This window comes from Bos indicus x Bos taurus, chromosome 12 (assembly GCF_003369695.1).
Source record: "Bos indicus x Bos taurus breed Angus x Brahman F1 hybrid chromosome 12, Bos_hybrid_MaternalHap_v2.0, whole genome shotgun sequence".
In the NCBI taxonomy this organism is placed as follows: domain Eukaryota; kingdom Metazoa; phylum Chordata; class Mammalia; order Artiodactyla; family Bovidae; genus Bos; species Bos indicus x Bos taurus.
In genome coordinates, this window is record NC_040087.1 from 1,208,564 (window position 1) to 1,233,444 (window position 24,881).

Genomic DNA, 24,881 nt, shown 5'->3' on the forward strand with positions numbered 1-24,881 from the left:
GCTTTAATGTTTGTAACCTTGGACCCTTGAGTTAATTCTTTTTCTTGTTATAGTCCACCACACCTTTGCCCTATAGGAATGCAACTTTATCTAATGCTTTTGGAGGGTGGTGCCTGACTTTAGAATAATCACCTTTAGAGAAAAATAAGTTTTCTGAAAAAAAGGATCTTAAAATGTTAACAGGCCTCTGGGCCAGAAGATGATGTAAATCACCTAAACTTTTGCATATGATAAGTTTGCAGGAAGAAAACCTGGCTTACTGCATGACTCTACCCCTTCCCCATTATCCTCTATGCATAACTTAAGGTATAAAAACTACTTTGGAAAATAAAATGCCGGCCTTGTTCACGGAAGCTTGGTCTCCCCATGTCGTTCTTTTTCTCACCTTCTAGCTGAATTATTCAGCCTCTTTTCTCCACTGAATTTTCCTGCTGAACTATCCTTATTCTTTACTCTTTATGTCTCCAATTAATATTTAATTAAAGCTATTGTATCCAGTTCGCCGACACAGTCCCCGCTTCGAATTCCCTGGATCCACTGGGGCTGGACCCTGGCACATGGAATCACAAAAGAGTCAGACACAACTTAGTGACTAGGCAATGACAACAAAAACAAGGTAGGGAATATTTGGCCCAGAGAACACAGGAATACAAGTTATATCATCAAAAGAATGTTCACTTCACCCACTATGACATTTGAGTAAAAGAAAGATTGTGACAACATGAACATCAAGTCTGTCGTACACAGTAAAAATTTCCTAAAACTCCCACGTAATACATTTATGGAGGCCAGGAAAGCAATCCCATCCTCTTGTCTTGTTAATATTGAGGGAGAAAGAGGCTGATGATAAGAGTTTGAGATTGTGTTGCAGCTGTTACAGCTATAGCTGTTTTTGTTGCTGTTACTGCTATTGTTATTTTAGGTCCAAATATTTCTCCTCTTATTGTCATTTCATTGAGTCACTGTCAACTGTCTGAAGGCATTTTGTTGTGGTTGGACAAAGGTTATGCTTTGGAGATAGTGAATAAGATGTAAAAACAGCAATGACATTAAGACTTTGGGTTTTATACCCGCTAAAACTCAACATGCCTTGAGAATTGTGCACAGTGGCCAGAAGGCATGTCTTTGAATATGCAAAATTATTTCAATATTCCTCAAATAACCTGAGGAGGCGGTAGGTGTTTAGGCTTACCTCCAAATGCTCACCTACAGAGAAGAAACTGGCAATGAGAAATACCAAAGTTGCCAAGAATAGGAAGCACAAAGAGTATGGCTTTTTAATGATGTATAAACTTAATTAGAGCTTTCTTTCCAGCTTATTACTAAGAATACTATGTTACACCTACAATATGCAATAAGATTCCCAAATAGTACACTCAATATCCATCACACATTTTTAATACTATGATATGTTGCATAGATTAAAAAAAAAAAATACTTTAAAGCATTGTAACATGAAAGAGATCCAACCAGTCCATTCTAAAGGAGATCAGTCCTGGGTGTTCTTTGGAAGGAATGATGCTAAAGGTGAAACTCCAGTACTTTGACCACCTCATGCGAAGAGTTGACTCATTGGAAAAGACTCTGATGCTGGGAGGGATTGGGGGCAGGAGGAGAAGGGGACGACAGAGGATGAGATGGCTGTATGGCATCACCGACCCGATGGACGTGAGTTGGAGTGAACTCCGGGAGTTGGTGATGTACAGGGAGGCCTGGCATGCTGCAATTCATGGGTCGCAAAGAGTCAGACACGACTGAGCGACTGAACTCAACTGAACTGAACATGAAAGATTCTAACTCTTTTAGTTGATAATACAGGAGTCACAAACTTAAATAACTATAGGAATGAGACAGAGAAAACCTCAGAGTTGAGGAGACAACACAGAGCGTTGGAGACTAAGGCAAATCCAAAAAGCACACATCCCATCTAAAGGGTCAACTACCACAAAAATCTGTCAAGTATTCCCTTATTGAAGTCATCCCAGGGCAGTCATCTGATTTTCCAAGACAAGCCAGAAATCCAGAATTTTATGCCAAATTCCTTGATTTTTAAATGATACCCACTAATTCAAAGAAGTGGTAATAATGTGAACCCTGCCCATGACAACAGTGTATGGGCTCAATAAACATATCTGCAGGACAGACTTCCCCAAAGACACAAGTAGTGTCCACCGTTGATCCTCTTGACTTTGGTTCTAGCCCTTTCTCAAGATATCTCAGAGAAGGCAATGGCAACCCACTCCAGTATTCTTGCCTGGAGAATTCCATGGAAAGAGAAGCCTGGTGGGCTACAGTCCATGGGGTCACATATAGTTGGACACGACTGAGTAACTAACACACACACACAAATACCAAAGGACATCAATGAAATGAGCATTTATTTTTGTTTGACATAAAACTAAATTTTGAATTAAAAGAAAAATATACATTTTGTCATCAAGTACCATGACCATAAAATTCCCCTTTCATAAGTAACATGTTTGTTGTGGACTAGTCTTTTGGGGTTATTCTTAAAGTTAAATTAGGAGCCAAAAGTTACTTATGGAACTATTTTGCTAGGAACATGATGCAGCAAGAACATGTTTAACTAGGATTTAAGAAAGATTCTAGGCCTGATTCTGTTGTTTTCCCCTCCAGAGTGAACAGGTGAGGTCTATGATAAAATGAAAGACAGAAGTGACCAATTATCTATAATTTTAGTTTTGTTTTTTTTGTTTGTTTGTTTGTTTTTCCTGTTTACTGGGTGATTTGTACTTGGAGGTTTATTGTAGTGAATGAACTTGCATGGGTTGCAGCAAGAAGAGAGCATAGCATTCAAGGCAATGGATCAATCTATGGTCAATTGTTTCCTAGGGTCCCACCAAAGTCATGAGGAATTTGTGAACCTTTTTGCAGCTGAGATGAAGTTGAATCCATCATGGAACTATCTTGGAAAACTGAGGACTTCCCTGGCAGTCCAGTGGTTAAGGCTCCACACTTCCACTTCAGGAGGTACAGGTTCAATCTCTGGTGAGGTAACTAAGATCCTATATGCTGCACTGCTGCTGCTGCTAAGTCACTTCAGTCGTGTCTGACTCTGTGCGACCCCATAGACGGCAGCCCACCAGGCTCCCCTGTCCCTGGTATTCTCCAAGCAAGAACACTGGAGTGGGTTGCCATTTCCTTCTCCAATGCATGAAAGTGAAAAGTGAAAGTGAAGTTGCTCAGTCGTGTCTGACTCTTAGCAACCCCATGGACTGCAGCCTACCAGGCTCCTCCATCCATGGGATTTTCTAGGCAAGAGTACTGGAGTAGGGTGCCATTGCCTTCTCCAACATGCTGCACAGTGTGGCCCAAAAAAAGAAGGGGGAAAAAGTAAGAAAAAAATGGGATTGGCTCTCTGCAGATGTTTGAAAATCTTATAGGAGATGAAAATATTATACCTACCTCTGTCCCCAGGAGACAGAATGGGAAACCAGGAACAGACTTCATAAGAAGGTAGAAAAATCCAAAAGTGGTCTTGAGTTGTCAGCCTCAATTCAAGTTATTTCCTCAAGTTGAAAATAGAAATCATTATTCACAGATTCCATATTTGTGAATTCACCTCACTAAATTTACTTGTACCTTCCAAATCAATGGCCATAGTGCTGTCACAGTCATGGTCATTCCCAGGCATGGGCACACACAGAGATGTATACGAGCCACCTGCACACATGTTCTCAGTGAGGCAGAAAAAGGCACCATGCAGCCTTCTCCTTCAGCTCTCATACTAGAAACAAGTATTCTTTTCTGTTCTATTTAGTGCCACATTTTTTTTTTTTTCAAATTTCCTTTTGGAAGGGCAATTTCACTGCTTAAAATTTGTCCCAAGCATACTTCAGAAGGGCTCTCCAGTGTTCCCAGCCTCAAAAAGGCCGTGATGTGCCTTACAAAGAAAACACATGTATTAAATAAACTTCTTTGAGGTATAGGTTATAGTGCTTTTGGCTATGAGTTGAAAGTTAATGAATCAACATTACATATTAAATAAGGTGCTTTAAACAAAAACATACATAAAAGAAAGTTATGTATTGATTGGTTTCCAAAGTGTGACAGAGGCTGTCAGGAACCTAACCCCATAGTTACCCTAGGGGCAATGATTAGTATTCACTAATTTAGTGTTCAAAGCAACTTAAAAATATAACTACCATAAAAAACAGAAATTATTAAATAGCAATTTGATAATCTCTTAAGAATGGTGCTATGCAAAGTCTTCACACCTCAGATCAAAGAACAACAACAACAAAAATAGTCATTCAGTGTCATTTACAGCCTCAAATTCTTATACTCAGTTAAAAACTGATTCAGGTCCCAGATGGTGGTTTCATTAAATAATCTCATAACTTTGAATCCCTCAAATGCCATGATTCTACAATTGGTCAAGGAGTTGATTCAATCTCAGTTTCTGCTTGTATATATTATGAAATGGGAAAAAAAAATAACATCTTAAATCTCTTCCCAGCTCTAAAGTTCTATAATACAAGAAAAAGATTTTCATAACACTTTCCTGGAAAAAAATGCATTTTTGTCATTAAGTACCATCACCATGTCTTCCCTTGTGGCTCAGCTGGTAAAGAATCCACTTGCAATGCAGGAGACCTGGGTTCAATCCCTGGTTTGGGAAGATCCCCTGGAGAAGGGAAATGCTACCCACTCAGTATTCTGGCCTGGAGAATTCCGTGGACTATATAGTCCATGGGGTCGCAAAGAGTCAGACATGACTTAGTGACTGAACAACAATAACATCATTTCCAGCAACATGAATGGACCTAGAGATTATCATACTAAGTGAAGGAAAATCAGACAAAGATAGACAAATACTATCTGATAACACTTATATATGGAATCTAAAAGATGACATAAACAAATACATATACAAAACAGAAACAAACTCACAGATGTATAGAACAGACATGTTACCCAAAAGAGGGGGAGTGGCAGAGGGAAAGATAGGGAGCTTTGGATTAGAGGATACTAGCATATGTATCTGGAGAAGGCAATGGCACCCCACTCCAGTACTTTTGCCTGGAAAATCCCATGGACGGAGGAGCCTGGTAGGCTGCAGTCCATGGGGTCGCTAGAGTCGGACACAACTGAGCAACTTCACTTTCACTTTTCACTTTCATGCATTGGAGAAGGAAATGGCAACCCACTCCAGTGTTCTTGCCTGGAGAATCCCAGGGACAGGGGAGCCTGGTGGGCTGCCGTCTATGGGGTCACACAGAGTTGGACACGACTGAAGCAACTTAGCAGCAGCAGCATATGTATATGCATACCAGTATATGTAGGGTAAATCAACAAGGTCATATTATATACCACAGGGGACTATATTCAATATCCTGTGATAAACCATAATTGAAAAATTATATATATGTATGTATAGCAGAATAATTTACTGTATAGCAGAAATTAACACAACAGTGTAAATCAGCTATACCTCAAAAAAGCTGTTTTAAAAAGAAAAAAGAAAAGAAAGTTCAGAATTTTGAGTAAAAGTACATTTAAATTTACTTATACATACTAGGGTGTCACACCAATAGTGTAAATAACCAAAGACACAACATGAATTTAAAAAGGCAAAGAAAAATGAATCAAATAGAAATCACTGTAATTTCATGAACAGCAAAAAATATTGACCTTTTTTGACTTAGAAATAAATCTTTGTAGTTACATCTCAAATGATAAGCACAAAATGAATCAAGTATCACCATCAATAAGCACTGAGTATCTGTACGTAAAAGAGAAAAGTACACACACAAAAAAATTAACATCAGACTGGATCATTTTCCCCCAACTGCCCTGATTCCTTTTTGCTTTGTCTGCACCAGCCTCCGCCCTCTTCAATACAATGCACATCCTTAATTTATGAATTTTTGTGTTGAACAAGCTTGACCTATCCTTATTTACACAGGGCACTGAATACTGCAAAAACTCTAGGTGACAGACTGTTGCAAGCTTCTTATTCTTTTTGGGTCATGAACAACTTTGATGATCTGATAAAAACTATAGATAGACCCTCTCCCCAGAGGAACTGAGCTACAAAATTTGCATTAACATACAAAATTTTCACTGATCAAAGTCCTGAAAGGTATACATACTGAAATTCTCTAGGAAAAAGTTTATGTGAGACCTTAAGTAGGGATATAAGGGAAATGACCTAGAAAATAAACTTTCCAAATGTGTTTTTAACAACAACATAATCAATACAGGGATCAGGGAAATACCTTGTGATGATAGCAAGGGCAAAGCTAAGCAACCTGAATCGTCAATAACTGAAAGTAGCCTGTGAAGGTTTAATTCTTCCAATTTTTAGAAAATATGCTACAAATAAGAATTACAATTACAACTTTTCATAAAGATTAAATTATGAAGACTTTAATCATTAAGGAATCATTTCAAATTATATCTAAAGTAGAAAGAGTTATTTTAGAAAAGAACTTATCATTAGAAGTGATTGCTTCAGGATAAATAGAATTACATTTGCTTAGCATAACTAGAAGCATTTCTATCAAATAAGTCAAGCACCATTGAAAAAGAACCAGGAAAAGGGCTAAGGAAATGTTCACTGGTATTTATCTAGCTGCGCAGCCCCCTCCATCTATTCTTCATCCTACTCTTAGACATCTCCCAGAGGATGACCTCAAAGTCACTCCTCCCATATACGTGTTTCTTTCTATCATTCCCAGAACTGCCATGGGCCTCTGCTTAATTTTTTTCTGGCATTTTATGTATTTTTTTTTTACAAGATCACCATTCTTTTTGAGTGGGTTCCATCAGTGTAATAAATGTGTATAAGAATGAATAAGGTAGATCATATTTCCCTTTATTACTCTTTCACTTTATTCTTTACAACATACACACAAGTTTTTAAGTGTACACAAGATTTTAGTGAAGCCTTGGGAATAGGTATAGGGAATATTGAAAAAGCAAAAATTAAATTATCTGGTAACATTACTTTTCCTGTAGTCAATGACAGGATTTCCCAGGTGGTTCAGTGGTAAAGAATCTGTCTGCCAATGCAGGAGAACCTGACATTGAACTCAGGTTCAATCCCTGAGTCAGGAAGATCCCCTGGAGGAGGAAACGGAGTACTCTTATCAGGAAAATCCCATGGACAGAGGAGACTGGCAGGCTATAGTCCATGGCATTGTAGAGAGTCAGATATGACTACGTGACTGAGTACACACAGTAAAAAGCTTTACCTTCTGTAAATATTCCCAGTTTCTAAATGTGCTCACCAATCCTCACGACTACCTTACTAATACTCTACCTAACATTGTTCCTTCCTTTTAATCTTTGTCTCCTTTGAGGAAACCTCCCCACAAAACACAGTGGTTGGTTCACTGTAACAGCTCATCTCCCAGGCCTGAAGGAACTGTTCTAGGGTCAGCAAGAGAAAGGCCAAGGTGGCTTTGGTGGTCATGTTCTACAGAACAGTAGAGATGTGAATGTTGTTTTGAGCCTGTGCTCATTTGACATCTCTTTACCAGTATGGACTTGGATAGGCCTTTTTCCTTTAGTTGTCAACCAGATAACTGTTATATTTATCACCATACTCAACATAACACACATACCCATCCCCCAGGTAAGGATTACTAGTCCTCAGAGACAGCACTGTCTAGACCCATGAGCAAGACAGGAATGTCTCCAATTACCTGATGATCTTTATGGCTGCCAGCCTTATTAGAGAACTTCTATTTTATTGTATTCTACAGGGCAGTGTACATAATTTTAATCCCACTCCTAATTTCCAATTTTGCCCTCTCTGGTTTGAGGAGGATAAAAAGGCTAAAAACATAGGCTCCTTAATTGCTATTTTCTTGATTCACAAGTTTTTATCAAATGTTCTGAAATAATCACTTTAATCACTTTTGAAGGCTTGATTTAAAATCATGAACAAGGCGTCTTTCTTAGTCCCATTCACACTGTAGTCATGAGCTTGAGGGGTCATAGTGTAAGTACAAGTTCTCTTTTGATGGTATCTATTAACTGTCCATCTAAGCACTGGAAAATACCCTGATGCTGGGAAAGATTGAGGGTAGGAGGATAAAGGGGCAACAGAGGATGAGATGTTTGGATGGCATTATCGACTCAATGGACATGAAATGAAGTGAAGTGAAGTGAAGTTGCTCAGTCATGTCTGACTCTGCGACCCCATGGACTGTAGCCTACCGGGCTCCTCCATCCATGAGATTTTCCAGGCAAGAATACTGGAGAGGGTTGCCATTTCCTTCTCCAGGGGAACTTCCCAACCCAGGGATCTAACACGGGTCTCCTGCATTGTAGGCAGACGCTTTACTGTCTGAGCCACAAGGGGACATGAGCTTGAGCAAAACTCCAGGAGATAGTGAAAGACAGGGAAACCTGGCATGCTGCAGTCCATAGGGTCACAAAGAGTCGGACACAACTGAGCAACTGAACAAGAAACAAAACATCTTGTCTAGATAAAATATTGTTTCTTAGGATGGACAACACAATGAACTTAATACCCTTAAGATGGGTACATTATTTGTCTCTGTATTCATTGCATGCATGCTAAGTCCCTTCAGTTGTATCTGACTCTTTGTGACCTCATGGACTGTAGACCACCAGGATCCTCTGTCCATGGGATTCTCCAGGCGAGAATACTGGAGTGGGTTGTCATGCCCTCCTCCAGGAGATCTTCCCAACCCAGGAATCAAACCCATATCTCTTATATCTTCTGCATTGGCAGGTGGGTTCTTTACCACTAGCACCACCTGGAAGACCCCTGCATTCATTAGACCATCCCATTTTATATGAAAATCCACATTTTTCAATATTCTCATCTCTGAGGCACTACCTGCTTATCTTGTGTCCTCTTCCATCTATGTGCTTGAAAAATTTGCCATTATCTCCTCCCTCCTCAACCTCCAACTTTGCAAACAGGGGTCATTAATATAAATACAGTGATTGCCAGAATTAGCCTTATGTTACTACTCATCTCTATAAATAAGTAAAAATATATTGGCTCATGTCAAGGAAAGCAAAAGAGAATTCACTTTGTCCAATCAATTTTAAATTAAAGAAAAACCCATAATTGAGGCTAAAAGGTTAATTATTTGCATGGGTAAATATGGTAAGAAATAAAGAAACACAATCAGTTAATAGCTACTAGAAATTGCTATCATAATTTTAATGATAATGAAGGTAAGCTATTTAATTTACAGGTATATTACATGCTTAGGAAAATTTCTTTCTTAGTAAACAGACAAAGGACAGAAACATAAACTTGAAAGCTATATAAATGAAGAAATATCAATAAATAAGAATATTGTAAATCACTGTATTAATAAAAGCTCCAAGACGTCTTTCTTATATGAGCAGTTATTTCCCAAGTTCAGAAATGCCAAACTACTAACTGTGCTTTTTAATTAAACAATATCCTATAATTCATGGAAGGAAAAATTGAAAACTATAATCAATTTAATGTAAATTCTAACTGCTTGACCTAAATTTTCCAAACACAATGGAAGATGATCAAAAAATAGTCAAAATAAAAACTTAATCTCCAAATTTGAATCACTGTAACTAAATCTTCATGGAAAATATTTATCAAAAATATTGTTAAGTCAGTTTCCAGTTTAGCAAAAATATTATCAAGTGAATTTCCAACTTCTAAACACTAATTATTAAAAAGTGACTTATCCATGTAAACATACAGATACTCATGCCTAATTTTTTGGCTCTTGAATATCTTTTATTTTAAAATTGTGATTGTAATACTATATATTAATATACATTTCTAATTCAGTAATAAAGTCCTGAAATACTAATTAGAAGGATGAAAAGAAGGCATAATGTATAATATTATGATTTTATTTCAAAGTAAAATTCAACTCCTATCTTTTTAAATCAAGGAAGTGAAACATATACATATTATCTGATATAGTTAGCTTCTCATTTGCAATTAGTTATGCCTTTGAACTCCACCATATTGCCAGATCCATTACATGGAGAAATTGCTGAATGATTCACCAACTGAATAACCAGGAAAATATTGAAGGGACCTGAGGCAAATTGAATGCTAAAGCAAAATTGGAATTTGAAAGGTATTTGTCAGTTTGATTCCAGGAACATACATAAGTTAAAAGGAAAGCAATTGATTGGAACAAAGGAGCTGGAAAGAAAAAAAAGTGGCTGACATTATTTCTAAACAATAAATTCTACAATGAAAGAGAACTATTGGACATCAATAAATCCAAATCACTGCACTTACACTGGTATAGAAATATTGGCCAACGTTAAAAAAAAATAGGCTAGTCCTGGAAAGACATAGTTAGGTATTATTGTCCTGAGAGGATGTGTGTTATGTGTTCTAATCTCAGTTCCTCCAATTTGAAGATGAACTGTTGTATTGAGGCATCAGACAGAATTCCATTATTTTAAACCAACTGTGAAAAGTCCTGATTAATTTTCCTAAAATCACTGAACTATCAAAGGCTATCGTGTTTTCAAGTCTTTGGGAACTTATTGAGTAAATTGTATCTACATTTTCTAAGCTACAACTACTTGGATTATCTACTTCGAGGCTTAGAAAAGTTCCAACACACCACTCAGGGACAGTGCAGCAGCTGCTGCTATAGCTGCTCGTTGTGTCAGTACACTATTAAGTAAGTGGAGAGGCATGGTCACAGCCTAAGTCTAGTTTAAAGAGACATAATAATAAAGATTTGTTTCCCAATACTATTACTGATGATGTCCAAAGTTTTGTTGGCATTTTGACACTGAATTTCATCAGGAAGTTGAAAGGGATTAATTAAACCAGATAGTAAAATACATTTTAAAGCTGAAGTGAAGTGAAAGTTGCTCAGTCATGTTGATCAGACTCTTTGTGACCCCATGGCCTATACAGTCCATGGAATTCTCCAGGACAGAATACTGGAGTGTGTAGCCTTTCCCTTCTCCAGGGGATCTTCCCAACCCAGGAACTGAACTGGGATCTCCTGCTTTGCAGGCAGATTCTTTACCAACTGAGTTATTGGGGAAGCTACATTTTAAAGCTAAATCAATTTAAAGATGATGTAATCCCTTGAATAGCAAGGAGATCAAACTAGTCAATCTTAAGGGAAATCAACCCTGAAGGTTGAAGGAAGGATGGAAGCTGAAGCTCCATTATTTTGGTCACCTGATGCGAACAGCTCACTCATTGGAAAAGTCCCTGATGCTGGGAAAGATTGAGGGCAGAAGGAGAAGAGGGCATAAAAGGATGAGATGACTGGATGGCATCAGTGATGCAATGGACATGAACTTGGACAAACTTCCAGAGATGGTGAGGGACAGGAAGGCCTGGCATGCTTCAGTCCATGCAGTCACAAAGAATCAGACATGAAAGGGTGACTGAACAACAACAACTCTCACAAAATTTAAAAGTTGTAGTTTCATTATATTAGTATGAAATAACATAGCTCAGAACTATTAGATGTGATCATATATAAAGACCATATATAAGATCATATATTAGATCAATATATAATAAAGAAGCCATCAGAAATCAAAGGGAGTCTTCTGTTTCCAGAAAGATGGAGCTGACATTGTTTTACCTATTCGCTCAATGCGAAAAACTTTAAATCTTGCACATTATGTATAGGACAAATGTAATAAGATCCTGAAAGTTTGAGAAAAGAAGCCCAGCCAGGGCCCTTGTGAGCCAAGGAAGAACACTGTGATGAGTCCCTTGAGGGTCATTTCTGCTTCACGTATCCCATACTTAGAGATAAAGAAGACATGCTTCCCTTCTAAGATCAAGAACAAATCAAGAAAGAATGCCTTCTTCACTATTCTTATTAAATATAATGTTAGAAGTTCTAACCAGAAAACAGTAAAGTAGGTAAAAGAAACAAAAGGTACACAGCTTGGAAAGGAAGAAATAAAACTCTTCCTATTTGCAGACAAGATTATTTATGTGTTGGTATATCCCTGGTGATCCAGTGGCTAAGACTGCATGCTCCCAACGCAGGGGACCTGGGTTTGATCCCTGGTAAGGAAACTAGATTCTGCATGCTGCAATTAAAACCTGGTGCAGCCAAATAAGTAAATAAAAATGATTATTTGTGTAGAAAATCTCAAGGAATCTACAGAAACCTCTTGGAAATGATAAAGTAAATTCAGTAAGGTCAAAAGATACAAGATAAACTTTAAACAAATAAAATTTAAAAACAGTTTTATGTCTACATCCTAGAGTGAAGGAGGGTATATCACTACAGACCTATAGCTGGAAAAAGGAAGAAGTCAGGAGAAACTCAAGTTAGAAAAAGAAATAGACAAGTTACTCTTCCAGTATGATGATTGCAAAGCAAAATAATATTAAATGAAGTATGTGAGAACAAAGAACAGAGAATGTGTCCTCATATCCCAGTATAGATACATTTCTAAAGTTGTATCAGCTTTTTGTAGCTTCTCTTCAGTGCTCAGATCTCCTCTATCGTCTCTGCCTCTAGTAGGGTACAAATGCAGTAGTGGAGAAATGTAGTATTTAAAGGACAAGTGAATTTTCCAATAGAATTTCAGGAAGTTGCCAAAGATGGTGACCTGAGAGCTAACAGCAATGTGTCTCAGGAATGTTCATACTTCTTATCATTGAGAGGAAACTGGAGGGAGTCACAGTCTAGCAGTTGCAGGGCCAATGAAAAAAGAACGGCAGTGTTTATCATTTGCATTTTGACTGTAAGTACAAGCCAATTTGGTCTAATGAAATTCCTTTTCTTTCTTTAAATTGGAAAATAATTGCTTTACAATGTTGTGTTGGTTTCTGCCATACAACGACATGAATCACCCATAAATGAAATTCTTTTCACAGGTTGAATTACAAAAGATGGGGAAAATATTATCTGTTCTGGTCAGAATTCAGGTGAGGCTGAGTAGTGTAAGTGCAGGATTGGTTGCTTTCTTTATTCAAAATTTTGATATTTTGTTCAATTTGGATCTTTTTTACATAATTTTAATCTTTTAAATATATTAATTAAAATTATTTCTCTTGAGTACTATTTTTTTGTTGCCTCCTTAAATTTAGCACCTAAATCAGGTCCCTCACTCACCTCACCTTAATGCAGACCCTGTCATCAGGGTATGGGGAGCAGCCAAGACACAAATAGATTTCAGGATAGAGCCAATTGTAAAGTGTCAAAAGAAAGAAAATGAGAGAAGGAAATGAAAGGAAGCCAACAAGGTTAATTGAAAACTTGAGAAGGAAATATAATGGAAGCATACTTGCCAGGTATGGAATTTCTATGCTCAAAGGCAGATTTTAATACAAATCCCCTTTTGTTCAGCCTCTGGAAGACAACAATGAGAACCACCATTTAATAAGGGTTTATCATCATAATTGGGCTTCCCTCATAGCTCAGTTGGTAAAGAATTCACCTGCAATGCAGGAGACCCCAGTTCAATTCCTGGGTCAGAAGATCCACTGGAGAAGGGATAGGCTACCCACTCCAGTATTCTTGGGCTTCCCTTGTGGCTCAACTGGTAAAGAATCAGCCCGCAATGTGGAAGATCTGGGTTTGATCCCTGGGTTGGGAAGATCCCCTGGAGAAGGAAATGGCAACCCACTCCAGTATTCTTGCCTGGAGAATCCCATGGACAAAGGAGCCTGATGGGCTACAGTCCATGGGGTCGCAAAGATTCAGACAGGACTGTGTGACTTTCACTCACTCACTATCATCATAATTAAGCCTCACTTTTACTCTATTAAATATGCATCAATAAATCCAAGTTGTATATATTAGGAAATTTAGGTTCACTTAAGTACAGTTTCCAACGTCATGGAGTTTGTAATTGGAGACGCATGGTCACAGCCTATTTGAATGCAAAACTCCACAGAGATAGTCTCTGCCCTATACTGACCTACTCACAGAGACAAGAGGGGATAAGAGCCAATAGGAGTTGCAGAGTGCAGGCTGAATCATAAAATTCAGTGTTTACCTTCTGAGAATGTCTTTCCTTCTCTCTGAATAGTGTGCATCTAGTATATGTTCCCTGGAGAAGGCAATGGCACCCCACTCCAGTACTCTTGCCTGGTAAATCCCAGGACTGGGGAGCCTGGTGGGCTGCCATCTATGGGGTCGCACAGAGTCGAACACGACTGAAGCGACTTAGCAGCAGCAGCAGTATATGTTCCCAAACTGGAAAGAACAAATCCTTGTCTGAACTTCAATCAGTCACAGACCATATGTGTTCAAAGCCGGCAACCATCCAGTTACCTAAACACATGGGGGCAGGGGGAGGATGCAGAACACTGCTGCTGCTGCTGCTGCTGCCATCTATGGGACTCTGTGGGACCCCATAGATGGCAGCCCACTAGGCTCCTCCATCCCTGGGATTCTCCAGGCAAGAACACTGGAGTGGGTTGCCATTTCCTTCTCCAATGCATGAAACACAGGGAGAAATAAAAATTGCAAAGTACCAAGGCTTGCTCTAATCCCACCCCAATCAGAGGAGACTTTAAATGATCAGTATAGCATATCCAGGGAGAACGTTCCCCAGACCATCAAAAGACTCTGAGGCTTGAGGACTTGACTCTGTTGGTTAGAACTAACTAACCAACCTGTTAATTCTGCTGGCGTAGAAAGAGGAATGCAGAACTGGAAAGTAAGACTATGAGATGATTACAGGACGCTTTTTCTCTTTGTATATCTATGTCTTTACATAACAATACAGCACACTGAAAGTTAAACAAGCTCCTCTGAGGCTGACCAAATGAGATTAATAATTCATCATAGTCCCCAGAGATATTTTGGGGGTTCTTCAGTCTATATAACATAAAGTGAGTGCTTCTGTAGAAATGTGATTAATTCTGAATAAAGCTGTCAGAGAGCATGTCCCTATAGTGTCAAAGGAAATTATTCAAAACATCTGCTAGAAATACCAAGATAACAGCAACAGTTGGTGCCATAGCCTTCCAGTTTTATAGGAAAGAAATTTAACATACATCAGTGTTTAGATAAATATTAATATAAAAACGCTTAGCTATCCCACTGTGTAAAGAATGGAGAATACAGCCTTTATATTGTTTTAACTCAAATTTTTTATTCATGGAACAATCCAATTGAAAGGTTAACCACTCATAACACTTTGTTTTAATAGTGAATTATGGATTTAGTAGATGTTCACATCATAATAATTATATCAATTTTAAAGTGTCTTAAAAGCAAGTATACTTTGAAATTAAAAGCTAGATGGGGTTTGATATATTTTCTAAAAGATTTATATCTATCAATTCCTGATAATCCAGTTCTCTTTTTGAAAAGATTGAACTTTTAAAATATTTTCCTCTTAAACTTACTCTAGGGGGAAGAAGTTAGAAAATGAAAAGAAAAAAAAAGAAGAAGCAAGCAGCACCATGGGGTAGCACTTATTTCAGTTTTGCCATCTTACCCCATGCTTCCACATAAGAAATCCAGAATGGCTAGCATGCCAATAGAATTGAATGCAGACATTTTAAGGCGGTGTTCTACAAAACACAACTTTTAATAAATATCCAGCATAATCCCATAATTATCAATGCCTGGTTACAATCCCTGCCAGGGAAACAGGACTGTAAGGAAAACACTGCCATAGCCATAGTCCATAGAAATGACTAGCAGGGTATCCTTAGTAGAAAAGTCACACTCTGAGAAGCCAGAAGTATGTAATCCCAAGGGCCACCATCACACTGTAGTCACTACAGTCATCAACCCTTGCAGTTGGGCAATGTGTATCCCACACAGCTATATCCTGTGACCCTGGTCACACTGGTATCAGAACACTAACACATATGTAACAAGCACAGATTCTTAAGACCAAATTAGTACTATTTTAGAATTGGCTTGAGCAAGATAATCCAAGCCTGGTAGGCAAAACAAAAGGTAGACACACTAATTTTAAATCAACTATGGGAACATTAAGCCTCTTTCAGAACTATCCATAGGGCTTCACTTAAAATTTCACTGTCAGCCAGCTTTGATGGCTAAGGTCTGCCCAGTTTGATTTATACTGACCTTTTGTCTCTGTTCCAGCTTCTACTTGTGCCACATACAACAAATCACCTGATATCACATTCATCCCAATCTAGCAACTGCCTCATAGCCTGAGAACTCGGCTAATTCCAGACACTCTGCTGAGAAGTCTGAGACAGAACAGTAATGGGAGGGAGAAAAAGGGCACACAAATTAACACTTAATGCTGTGCTTTAGAGGTAGCCAAGATGATGGAATATGAAGACCCTGAATTCACCTCCTCTCATGAACAAACCAAGTTTACAACTATTTACAGGGCAACTGCCTAAGAGAATGATCCAAGACGAGCAGAAAAGATTTTCTACAACTAACACTTGCCAATCTTAGACTATCCCAAAGAGACAGGAGGAACTAAGACGCTACTTGGAGATTAAACACTGGCAACAGCCAGTTTGGGAGTTTATTCTACCGCTATAGCACCACTGCTGGTAGAAACCATTTTGGAATTTTCTCTCCAGCATTTTTTCTCTAGTGTAAGTGCTGGGGCTTACACTCACCAGGAGGCAAGCACTATCCCTGAGTACCCTACCCCCAAGTGCTAAAGAAACAGCCCATAAGGACTCAATCCTGCTTCCCAGAAGGCCAGCACCAGCCCTGCACTACCCTGAAACACACAACCAATCATGAAAGAAACCTACCCTGCCCTCTAGAAGATCAAGAGCCTCATGGCAAACTGGGCCAGTCCCACACACAGTAGTCAGCCCTGCTACTAAAGAAGAATGCACATAGTCCATATAGGGGGCATCCCTAGAGCATACCGCTCTGGTGACAAAGGGGAGCATGCTTCTGGAGGTCCTCTATGATATCTTTTATATAAGGCTACTTCTCCAATATTAACAATCACAGTCATCCTACCTAACACAGAGAAAGGAACAGAGAGAATTGGGGAAAATGAAGAGACAGGAATATGTTCCAAATGAAGGAATAAGACCAAACCTGAAAAAAGAACTAAAAAAAGTGGATACAAGCAATCTACAAGAGAACAAGATAATGATCACAAATATGCTTACCAAACATTTGAGGAGGATATTGAGATATTGAAGATATGTTTGAGATCAAAGATTGAGATGAACATAGTGAGGATTTCAACAAATATGCAAAAATATAAATAAGAACCAAACAAAGCAAAAGAATACAAACTATGAAATAAAATATACTAGAAGAAATCCACAGTAGATTAAATGATATGAAGGAATGGGTCAGAGAACTGGAAGACACAGTCATGGAAATCAAGTGAGACATAAAAGAAAAAAAAAATTAATGAGGATAATTTAAGAGACCTTTGAGACAGCATCAAGCATATTAACATTTCCATTCTATGGATCTTGGAAGGTGAATAAAGAAAGAGGCAGAGAACTTATTTGAAGAAATAATAGCTGAAAAATTATCCAACCTGAGGGAGAAAACAAACATCCATGTACAGAAAGCACTGAGGGACACAAAGAAGATGAATACAAAAAGGTCCACATCAAGACACAATATAATTAAAAAGACAAAAATTAAAGATAAAGTAAAAATCTTAAAATCAACAAGAGAAAAGTCAACTAGTTATATACAAGAGAACTCCTATAAGGCCATCAACTGACTTTTTAGCAGAAACTCTAAAGGCCAGAAAGGAATAGCACAATATATTCAAAGTAATGAAAGGAAAAAGACCTACAACCAAAAATACTCTATGCAGCAAGGCTATGATACATATTTGAAGGAGAAATAAGAGTTTTACATATAAGCTAAAGTTAAAACCATTCAGCATCACTAAACTGGTCTTAAATGAAATGGTAAAGGAAGTTCTCTAAATGTTCCAACCAAAAGGCACAGAGGGGCTGAATAGACAGAAAAACAATACCCATATATAAGCTGCCTACAAAGAACTCATTTCAGAAACAAGCACATGCACACAGACTGAACGTGAAAGGATGAAAAAAGGTATCCCATACAAATGAAAGTCAAAAGAAAGCTGAAGTAGCAATACTTATTTCAGACAAAATAGCCTTTAAAATGAAGACTGTTATAAGAGACAAAGACATTACTTAATAATAAAGGGATCATTTGAAAAACCAGATAAAACAATTATAAATATATATGCACCCAAAGTGGTTGGTTGTTTCTCAGTCACTACGTCATGTCCAACACTTGGTGACCCCATAGATTGTGGCACACCAGGCTCCTCTGTCCTCCATATCTCCTAGAGTTTGTCTAAATTTATATTCATTGAGTTGGTGGTGCCATCTAACGATTTCATCCTCTTTCGCCCCTTTTCCTATTGCCTTCAGTCTTTCCCAGCACTAGTCTTTTCCAATGAGCTCCTCACATTAGGTGGTCAAAATTTGGAACTTCAGCTTCAACAACACACCTTCCAATGAATATTTATGGTTGATTTCCTTTAGGATTGACTGGCTTGATCTCCATGCACTCCAAGGGACTCTCAAGAGTCTTCTTCAGCTCACAAAAGCATCAGTTAAAATCTGTCACTGCTTCCACTTTCTCCCTTTCTATTTGCCATAAAGTGATGGGACCTGATGCCATGATCTTTGTTTTTTTTAATGTTGAGTTTCAGGCCAGCTTTTTCACTCTCCTCTGTCACTTTCATCAAGAGTCTCTTAGATTTTCTTCTCTTTCTGCCATCAGGGTGGTGTCATCTGCATATCTGAAATTATTGATAATTCCCCCAGCAATCTTGATTCCAGCTTGTGCTTAATCCAGCCCAACATTTCACATGATGTACTCTGCACATAAGTTAAAGAAACAGGGTGACAATATACAGCCTTGACGTAGTCCTTTCCCAATTTGGAACCAGTCCATTGTCCCATGTCTGGTTGTAACTGTTGCTTCTTGACCTGCATACAGATTTCTCAGGAGGAAGATCAGGTGGTCTGGTATTCCCATCTCTTGAAGAATTTTCCATAGTTTGCTGCGATCCACCCAGTCAAAGGCTTTCAAGTAGTAAATGATGCAGAAGCAGATATTTTCCTGGAATTCTCTTGCTTTATCAATGTTCCAATGGTTGTTGGCAATTTGCTCTCTGGTTTCTTTGCCTTTTCTAAATCAAATTAAACATCTGGAAGTTCTCATTTCATGTACTGTTGAAACCTAGCTTGGAGAATTTTGAGCATTACTTTACTAGCATGTGAGATGAGTGCAATTGTGCAGTAGTTTGAACATTCTTTGGCATTGCCTTTCTTTGGGATTGGAATAAAAACTGACTTTTTCCAGTCCTGTGGCCACTGCTGAGTTTTCCAAATTTGCTGGCATATTGAGTGCAGCACTTTCACAGCATCATCTTTCAGGATTTGAAATAGCTCAACTGGAATTTCATCACCTCCTCAGCTTTATTCATAGTGATGTTTTCAAAGGCCCACTTGACTTCAAATTACAGGATGTCTGGCTCTAGGTGAGTGATCACACCATCGTGGTTGTCTGAGTCATTAAGATCTTTTTTTGTATGGCTCTTCTGTGTATTCTTGCCACCTCTTCTTAATATCTTCTGCTTCTGTTAGGTCCATACCATTTCTGTCCTTTATTGTGCCAATTTTTGTATACACTTATATCAATAAAATAAAATACCTTGGAATAAACCTAACCAAGAAGGTAAAGAATCTGTCCATTACACTTAATGGAAGAACTGAAGACACACGTGGCTTTGGTGGTATATAAGTGAGCATAACTGCCTTCCAAAGAAATTGAAGATGTCACAAACAAATAAGAAGACACACCATCACATAGCTTTGAGGAGTTAACATTGTTAAAATAATTTTACTACCCAAGGCAATCTCCAGATTCAGTACAATCCTTATCAAAATACAAATGGTGTTTTCCCAGAACTATAACTAATAATTCTAAAATTTGAATGGAAACATAAAAGATTCAGAATAGCCAAAACAATCAAGAAAGAAGAAAAAAGCTAAAGATAAAATTCCTTTTGCTTTAAAACTATACTAAAAAGCTACAGTTATCAAAACAGTATAGTTCTGGCACAAAATGGATATAGCAATCAATGGAACTGAATAGAAAGTGCTCCCCCCTTCCATAAAAGTCTATATATATGTGCCTGCTAAGTTGCTTCAGTCATGTTCTACTCTGTGACCCCATGAATTGTAGCCTGACAGGCTCCTCTGTCCACAGGATTCTCCAGGCAAGAACACTGGAGTGGATTGCCATTCCCTTCTCCAGGGGATCTTCCTGAACCAAGGATTGAACCCAAGTCTCCTACATCTCCTGCACTGTCAGGCAGGTTCTTTACCACTGGTATCACCTGGGAAGCCACAATATTAAGCACATATAAAGAATATACCCCAATATTAAGAGTATACTGTGCATGCATGTTAAGTCACTTCAGTTGTGTTCTGAATCTTTGTGACCCTATGGATTGTAGCCTGCCAGTCTCCAATGTCCATGGAATTTTCCCTGCAACAATATTGGAGCAGATGTTCATGCCCTCTTCCAGGGGATCTTCCCAACCCAGGGACCGAATCCCTGTCTCTTATGTCTCCTGCATTGGCAAGCAGGTTCTTTACAACTAGTGCCAGCCATATTGTCAACTAATCTACAACAAACAAAGCAAGACTATACAATGGGGAAAAGACACCCTTTTCAATGAATATGTTGGGAAACTGGACAGTTACATATGCTAAAGACTCAAACTGGACTACTTTCTCACACCATACAAAAATAAACCCAAAATGGATTAAGGACTTAAAAGTAAGACCTAAAACCATAAACACAACAATTCCAACAATACAAGAGAAGACTCTACATGTGGACATCGCCAGATGGTCGACACCAAAATCAGATTGATTATATTCTTTGTACCCAAAGATGGAGAAGTTCTATACAGTCAGCAAAAACAAGACTGCGAGCTGACTGTGGCTGAGATCATGAACTCCTTATTGCCAAATTCAGACTGAAATTGAAGAAAGTGGAGAAAACCACTACAGCATTCAGGTATAACCCAAATTAAATCCCTTATTACTATACAGTGGAAGTCAGAAATAGATTTAAGGGACTAGATCTGAAAGACAACGTGCCTGATGAACTATGGATGGAGGTTTGTGACATTGTATAGGAGACAGGAATAAAAACCATCCCCAAGAAAAAGAAATAAAAAAAAGCAAAATGGCTGTCTGAGGAGGCCATACAAATAGCTGTGAAAAGAAAGGAAGCAAAAAGTAAAGGAGAAAAAGAAAGATATACCCATTTGAATGCAGAGTCCCAAAGAATAGCAAGGAGAGATTAGAAAGCCTTCCTCAGTGATCATTGCAAAGAAATAGAGGAAAACAATATAATGGGAAAGACTAGAGGTCTCTTCAAGAAAATTAGAGATATCAAGGGAACATTTCATGCAAAGATGGGCTCAATAAAGGACAAAAATGATATGGACCTAACAGAAGCAGAATATATTAAGAAGAGGTGGCAAGAATACACAGAAGAACTGTACAAAAAAGATCTTCATGACCAAGATAATCACAATGGTGTGATCACTCATCTAGAGCCAGACATCCTGGAATGTGAAGTCAAGTGGGCCCTAGGAAGCATCACTACGAACAAAGCTAGTGGAGGTGATGGAATTCCAGCTGATCTACTCCAAATCCTGAAAGATGATGCTGTGAAAGTGCTGCACTCAATATGCCAGCAAATTTGGAAAACTCAGCAGTGGCCACAGGACTGGAAAAGGGAAGTTTTCATTCCAATCCCAAAGAAAGGCAATGCCAAAGAATGCTCAAACTACCACACAGTTGCACTCATCTCACATGCTAGTAAAGTAATGCTCAAAATTCTCCACGCCAGGCTTCAGCAATGCATGAACTGTGAACTTCCAGATGTTCAAGCTGGTTTTAGAAAAGGCAGAGGAACCAGAGATCAAATTGCCAACATCTGCTGGATCATTGAAAAAGCTAGAGAGTTCCAGAAAAGCATCTATTTCTGGTTTATTGACTACGTCAAAGCCTTTGACTGTGTGGATCACAATAAAATGTGGAAAATTCTGAAAGAGATGGAAATACCAGACCACCTGATCTGCCTCTTGAGAAACCTAACTGCAGGTCAGGAAGCAACAGTTAGAACGGGACATGGAACAGCGACTGGTTTCAAATAGGAAAAGAGTACGTCAAGGCTGTATATTGTCACTCCGCTATTTAACATATATGCAGAGTACATCATGAGAAACTCTGGGCTGGAAGAAGCACAAGCTGGAATCAAGATTGCCAGGAGAAATATCAATAACCTCATATATGCAGATGACACCACCCTTACGGCAGAAAGTGAAGAGGAACTCAAAAGCCTCTTGATGAAAGTGAAAGAGAAGAGTGAAAAAGTTGGCTTAAAGCTCAACATTCAGAAAACTAAGATCACGGCATCTGGTCCCATCACTTCATGGCAAGTAGATGGGGAAACAGTGGAAACAATGGCTGACTTTATTTTTCTGGGATCCAAAATAACTCCAGATGGTAATTGCAGCCATGAAATTAAAAGATGCCTACTCCTTGGAAGGAAAATTATGACCAACCTCAGTTCAGTTCAGTTCAGTTCAGTTGCTCAGTCGTGTCTGACTCTTTGCGACCCCATGAATCGCAGCACGCCAGGCCTCCCTGTTCATCACCAACTCCCAGAGTTCACTCAAACTCATGCCCATCGAGTCAGTGATGCCATCCAGCCATCTCATCCTCTGTCGTCCCCTTCTCCTCCTGCCCCCAATCCCTCCCAGCATCAGGGTCTTTTCCAATGAGTCAGCTCTTCGCATGAGGTGCCCAAAGTACTGGAGTTTCAGCCTCAGCATCAGTCCTTCCAATGAACACCCAGGACTGGTCTCCTTTAGGATGGACTGGTTGGATCTCCTTGCAGTCCAAGGGACTCTCAAGAGTCTTCTCCAACACCACAGTTCAAAAGCATTAATTCTTCTGCGCTCAGCGTTCTTCACAGTCCAACTCTCACATCCATACACGACCACTGGAAGAGCCATATCCTTGACTAGACGAACTTTTGTTGGCAAAGTAATATCTCTGCTTTTCAATATGCTATCTTGGTTGCTCATAACTTACCTTCGAAGGAAGACACGTCTTTTAGTTTCATGGCTGCAATCACCATCTGCAGTGATTTTGGAGCCCAAAAACCATATGACCTAGCAATTTCACTTCTGGGTATTTACCTGTAGAAAACAAAAACACTGATTTGAACAGACATATGTACCCTTATGAACATTGCAGGCTTATTTTCAATAGGCAAGATATGAAAGCAACCCAAATGTCATCTATTGATAGATGAATAGATAAAGAAGGTTTGTGGGGGAAAGAGATGTATTTGTGTGTATACAATGGATTATTATTGTTAGAAAAATAAAACAAACCTTGCCATTTGCATCAACATGGATGAATCTAAAGGGATGAATGAATGCTAATGAAATAAATCAAGTAAAGACAAATATTACATAATGTCATGTATATGTGAAATCTAAAAAACAAAATGAAAACAGATTCATAGAAACTGAGCAAAAATTAGTGGTTGCTTGAGGACAGAAGGGTTGGGGGAAAAGTTTATGAAACGATTAAGAGATAAAAACCTTTAGTTATAAATAAATTAGCTACAGGGATGTAATATTCAGCAAAAAAAGAGTCAATATTACTGCAGTAATATTTTATGAGAACAGAACAAGACTTATTGTGGTGTTCATGTTAAAATGTGTATAAATTTGAAATCACTATATAGCATACATGAAAGCAACATAATTATTGTACATCAATTATATTTCTATTTAAAAAATGTAATGTTTAGAGATGATTGAGATTAAAAAGTAAATATGGCCCTTTACTTTTGTTATTTAACAGGTGCAAATTTTTAATTATATTTTTAATTCATTTCTTTTTAGATGAAACAAAGATGAATATTTTAATAATAAAAGGTACAATTCACAAAGAAGATAGACATCATAAACCATTAGATACCTAACAACAAATAAAAATACATAAAGCAAAAATCAGGAGAAATATAATGGAGAAAATATATATATTCATAGTGATAAATATTAACATTTCTCTGAGAATATTTTAGTAAGTGCAGAAAAAATAAGAATAGAAGCATCTTGAATGATTTGTTAATAATGTAAATATAATAAATTCATATTTACATTAATTTATATTAATCTTATAGCCACACAGATATATTTAAAATTTTGTATCTCAGATGTTGTTATTAGATTTCCATAGATATTTAGAAAAACTGTCAAAAAGATAAACATTACTAAATTTCAAAAAGTAGAATTCTTTTTTTCATTCAGTTATACATATACACATATTATTTTTGAAATTATTTTCCATTATAGGTTGTTATAAGACATTGACTACAGTTCCCTGTGCTATACAGTAAACCTTTCTTGCTTGTCACATATCTATTTTTTTTTAATTAGAAATCTAGTGTTCTATTCATACTAAGTCAAATAAGTGGAATCAAAAATGTCATAAACTTTTTGTTAGGCAAAAATTCATAAGCTTTCTAAAATATATATATTATACATATTATTTACATACGTGTATGTAAGGTTTTCTACTACACTTGATAAAGGCTTGAGAAAAAACATCAGAAAATGGAGAAACTGGAAAACATAAACTAAGTGAAATGGGAGTACTGAATATGAAATAGAAAAAGTAAAACAAGCTAGATAAAAGTAAAACATCCTCATACAGCATCTTTTCATGTGTTTGTTAGCATAAGTATGTCTTCTTTGGAGAAATGTCTATTTAGCTCTTTGGCTCATTTTAAAAATATGGAATGCTTCATGAATTTGCTTGTCATCCTTGCACAGGGGCCATGCTAATCTTCTCTGTATCATTCCAATTTTAGTATATGTGTTGCTAAAGTCAG

At 37.9% G+C, this 24,881-nt stretch overlaps 1 non-coding gene across 1 annotated transcript; it reads right to left on the reverse strand.

Annotated features, from left to right (window-relative positions):
* Positions 1 to 24,777: 24,777 nt before the first annotated feature.
* LOC113902615 lies at positions 24,778 to 24,881 on the reverse strand. Its single transcript, XR_003513880.1, has one exon. It is a non-coding gene; the product is annotated as a U6 spliceosomal RNA (small nuclear RNA).